The 5,329-nt window shown below is 41.3% G+C and overlaps 1 long non-coding RNA gene across 1 annotated transcript in view; it reads left to right on the top strand.

Annotated features, from left to right (window-relative positions):
* The first annotated feature begins 2,242 nt into the window (after nt 1–2,242).
* The window catches only part of LOC144957979 (uncharacterized), a 21,183-nt gene continuing 18,096 nt past the window's right edge, over nt 2,243–5,329 (top strand). The window contains exon 1 of the long non-coding RNA XR_013642284.1: nt 2,243–2,399. This is a non-coding gene — a long non-coding RNA (uncharacterized LOC144957979). The remainder of the gene's footprint in view (nt 2,400–5,329) is intronic.

The raw sequence follows: 5,329 nt of genomic DNA, 5'->3' as shown, positions 1-5,329 counted from the left end.
GTCATTTCTTGCCTATTACAATCCTTAACTCACTCAATCCTAGAGATGACGGACTCGCTATAACCAACAAACGACCAAGAGCGAACGAAAACATCAAAAAAAAAATCTGTAAAATATTCCAAAACAACAATTTGAAAATCACGATAGAAGCAAACAAAAAAAAACAGTTGACTTCCTCGACATCACATAAAATCCAATTCATTCCAACCGTTCAGAAAACCAAACAACACGATTAGCTAAATTAATAAAAACAGCAACCACCCCCGTTCCGTCATTGAAAAATTACCAAAAAGCATAGCACTGAGGGTGAGCAAACTTTCGGAAAACAGAGATATTCAACGTCGCAGCCACCCCCTACAAAGAAGCACTCACAAAAAGCGGATACAACACACCATTTGAATACACAGACGCCCCCCTCTCATGTAAACCTCAACATAAAAGTGAAGAACGCAAAACAAGAAAACGAGATATTACTTGGTTCAACCCACCTTTCGACAAAAACGTCAGCACTAACATTGGGCAGCAGTTCCTGAAGTTAATTGATACACACTTTCCAAAAACCCACAAGCTACATAAAATTATCAACAGGAATACCATAAAAATAGGCTTCTAGTGTATGCGCAACATAAAACAAATAATTTCAAGCCACAACAAAAATATTAATAAACCACCGACAAGAGCAAAACCCACCCACAAGAAAATGCAACTGTAGAAATAAGGAACATTGCCCGCCAAATAAACAATGTTTAGAATCAAGTTTAATTTGCCAGCCACAGTCATCAAAACTAAAATAAACAAGCAAGAAAAATATGTAGGACTAACGGAAAATAATTTCAAAACAAGATACAACCTCCACGCCTCAACATTTAGAAAGACTAACAAAAAACACATCCACAAAACTCAGCGAACATATTTGGAAATTAAAAGACAGCAAACTAGACCACAACATTTCATGGAAAATGTTATCTAAAGCAACAGGATACACACCAACATCAAAACAATGTAGCTTATGCCTGGAAGAGAAATATACTATAATCAAACACCCTCATGAAGCCACACTCAACACGAAAAATGAGATGTACAATACGTGTCCACATCTTATTAATCAACTATAAACCGGAACCACTTCAACAAACAACAACAGGCGGGTGGTTGGATGGGAGCATCACCCTTGAATCATATACCTATGATGTTCGCATGGGTGTACGATCTGATAGTGATGTCGTTTCTTCTTCTCTTTACTAGCCTATCCTGCTTCTTTGGTTTGTGATTGTATTTTTGACAGGGGATATTTTTTTTCTGTAAATCTTCTGCCTGTTTGTTCTTGGTTATTTATAATTTAGCTTATGATATCTTTAGGTTATGATTTTGATTTACATTTGTACTATTTTTGTTAGATTGCTTGTTTTTTTGTTTCAGCGGTCTCTCATATAACCTCAATTGTGTTGGAAGAGACCTAAAGCAACAAACAAACAAACAAAAACAACAACAGTCAAAAAAGCAAACTCATGTAACACACAGTCCTGACGATGGCTGATTAGGCCTGAAACATCAATGTAGACTGACTCAAACATTGTGGTAAATATTAAAATAATAATTGGCTCCATTGCTACATGTCGAGCACTTTTCGTACCATATTTTATCAAACACGATTCAATATATATATATATATATATATATATATATATATATATATATATATATATATATATATAAGTGTGTGTACGTGCCTGTGATTGTGATTGCGTGTGATTGACGGAGTGAAGGAGGAGAGAGAGAGAGAGAGAGAGAGAGAGAGAGAGAGAGAGAGAAAGAGAAAGAGAAGAGAGAGAGAATACTAGACAGAATAAAGGAGAGATGGAGGAGAGAGAGAGAGAGGAGAGAGATAGGAGAGAGAGAGAGAGAGGATAGAGAAAGGAAAGAGATTGAGAAAGAGAGGGAAAATATGAAAAAGAGGAGAAAGAAATGAGAGAGAGAGAGAGAGTAGAGAGAGAGAGAGAGAGAGAGAGAGAGAGAGAGAGAATACTAGACAGAATAAACAATAGTATATTTTCCCTACAAGCAGCGAGCGTGTTGAAACATGTCAGGATGACATATTATGGAATTTTGTTTACTACATTTTACTGACATGTTCAAACAAAGTATGTCTGGATAAACAGAGTTATGCATATATTATCAGCCAATGAATTATCACTTATTACCACGTGATGTATCTACGTCATATTGTCATGTTATAAAACGCGGTTTATCATTTGATGTGAGAGCGTGGAAGAGTCAACACAGTCTATCATTCACTATTCTTTGGCTTTCATCGAGTTACAACAAACTGTTGCTTGCATTCTTCTTGTGCTAGTGAGCATTGTGAACCTCTATTAAAATGAATCTCAAGTTTGTCCTCAGTAAGTGTTAACAATATTGCTTTTTTAAATACACAAACTTATAATCGTATGTTTATTTTATCATTAAAATGCCATACTCTGGAAAGACACTTATTCACAAATTTGACCAGAAAATTTCTTAAAAAGTCATTCGATTTAAATTACGTCTTGAAGTCTTCAGCAAAGTCCCAGGTTTGAGATCTTTAGTCATGATGGGGGTTATTTAATTCTATCAAAGTTTGAAGGACGATTTTCTGATCACATTTTAATGAGGCTTTTTTCTATAGTAGATTTTATCTATTTCTACGTAACACGGAATTTAATGAATTATTCTTACCATTGCCATTTCCTTCATTTGCGCGTTTCTCAAAGGTTCACAATATAATAATATAAACGTTTTATTTTCATTGTCTTAAAAGCTAATGGTCCGTATCTACATATTCCAAGATCTTTTTGTGCAGAGAATAATTTTCGAGTTTAATCTCCACGATTCGTTCAATTAATCGGCTACATATGAAAGGGCTCGTGTTACACTACTATAACTACTACTACTACTACTACTACTACTACTACTACTACTACTACTACTACTAATACTACTACTACTACTACTACTACTACTACTACTACTTCTACTACTACTACTACTTCTACTACTACTACTACTACTACTACTACTACTACTACTACTATTGTAGGCATCCTTCCGACTCAAGAGACGATGGTTTGCGCCCTGTACGGTTTTAGTCTCATCAGTCCTGTTGAGAGCAACGACGGGTGTGACTCAGCAGACCAATCCTTGCATGGCAGTCTCTACCGCAGTTGTTGCACACGTAGTTTGATTGTGTGTTTGGTATTTGGATCTGCTGCCTCTCTTTCCTCCTTGCTCTCCTCTCCTCAAACTTCATCTTTCTCCTCTCCTCACCCCTCTTCACTCCCTCCATCACCGCATATCTCCAGCCGCTGCGGTCGGCAGCAAGCGACTCTCAGGTGTTTGAGTCGAGGCCTGTGAATTTCATTTCTCGTTTGCAGACATCATAGCAGCGCAGAGCTGGACGGCAAGTTGGTCGCCGTCCAGAAGCTAGTTCACCGTACATGATGTCTTTGGGTATGCGTCCATCGTCCATCCTGTGTACGTGACCAAGCCATCGCAAACGTCGCTGGCAGAGCATGAGATGCATACTGAGGGGGTTCGCTCTTTCTAGCACTGCATTGTTGTTAGTGAGTCTGTCCTGCCACCTGATGCCGAAAATTCGTCGTAGACAGCGAATGTGGAAGTTTTCCAGGCGGTTCTCTTGTCTGGCATATGTTGTCCAGGATTCACTGCCATACAGTAGGCTACTGAGTACACATGCCTGGTATACTCTGAGTTTGGTGTTCAAAGTGAGTTAGTTGTTGGTCCACACTCTCATTCTTAGTTGTGCCATGACAGCGGCAGCTTTGGCGATGCGCTTGTCTGATTCTGCATCAAGTGAGAGGTTGCTGGTGATGGTTGTGTCCAGGTATGTGAAGTGATCAGTGACTTCTAGCTCCTCGTTGTCAATATAAATTGCTGGTATAGAGGGGACATCCTGACACATTACATTTGTTTTCTTGATGCTGATCGTCAGCCCGAATTCCCTGCATGCGTGGGAAAACCTGTCCATCAGCCGCTGAAGGTCTTCCTCGGTATGCGCGTATAGATCTGCATCATCTGCAAATAGCATTTCCCTTATGAGGACTGTGCGGACCTTGGTCTTTGCTCTCAGCCGTGCCAGATTGAACAGCTCCCCATCACTTCTGGTGTGTAAGTGGACTCCTTCTGCGGACTCTTTGAATGCAAACTTCAGCAGTAAGGAGAAAAATATACCAAACAAAGTCAGTGCGAGGACACAGCCTTGTTTCACGCCGCTGCGCATGGGGAAGGGTTCAGAGGCTCCACCGTCGTAGCTGATGGTGCCCTTCATGTCGTCGTGGAAGGAGGCAATGATGCTTATCTGCTGAGTAGGACAGCCAATCTTCTTTAGCAGCTGGAAAAGGCCCTTCCTGCTAACAAGGTCAAATGCCTTTGTCAGGTCAATAAATGCAATGTAGAGGGGCATCTGCTGTTCTCTGCATTTCTCCTGAAGTTGACGTACTGAGAAGATCATGTCCACTGTCGACCTCTTGGCTCTGTAGCCACACTGCGACTCTGGGTAGATACGTTCGGCGAGGACGCAGTCGAGCAAGGACAACGCGCGCAAAGACTTTACCCACAATGCTCAGTACAGAGATTCCCCTATAGTTATTGCAGTCAATACGGTCTCCCTTGTTTTTGTAGAGGGTGATAATCTTGGCATCGCGCATATCCTGGGGTACCTTGCCTTCTCTCCAGCAAAGACACAGGAGTTTATGTAGTGGTTCCAAGAAGGCTGGCTTTCCACATTTGATGATTTCGGGTGGAATGCTGTCGTCACCGGGTGCTCTGCCACAGGCCAGAGCATCGATTGCATTGCTGAGCTCCTCCATAATTGGTTCTTCGTCTAGTTCTTCCAGTACTGGCAGTTCTTCAATTGCGTCTAACGCTTTTTGGGTGACAGAGTTTTCTCTGGCGTAGAGTTCCAAGTAGTGCTCTAACCATCTTTCCATCTGCGTGTCCTTGTCTGTGATGGCTTCCCCTGTCTTTGATTTAATAGGCGCAGTTTTCTTTGTAGATTTGCCTGTCGCCTGTTTGATGCTCTCATACATGGCCCTTGTGTTGCCACTGTCAGACGCTTGCTGGATGTTGTCCGACAACTGAAGCCAGTAGTCGTTGGCGCAACGTCGTGCTGTTTGCTGTGCTTTGCTGCGTGCAGCTCACAACGCCTGCAGGTTCCTCTGACTTGGTTCATGTTTATAGCTGACAAGTGCGCTGCGCTTGGCATCAATGACTGGCTCTATCTCAGTAATACTGGCTTCAAACCAATTTTTGTTCTCACGCTCCTTTGTGCCAT

The sequence above is a fragment of the Berghia stephanieae genome, chromosome 12, assembly GCF_034508935.2.
Source record: "Berghia stephanieae isolate SIO BIC M18660-M18661 chromosome 12, UCSD_Bste_1.3, whole genome shotgun sequence".
NCBI lineage: Eukaryota > Metazoa > Mollusca > Gastropoda > Nudibranchia > Aeolidiidae > Berghia > Berghia stephanieae.
This window is presented reverse-complemented; position numbering and strand designations above follow the sequence as displayed.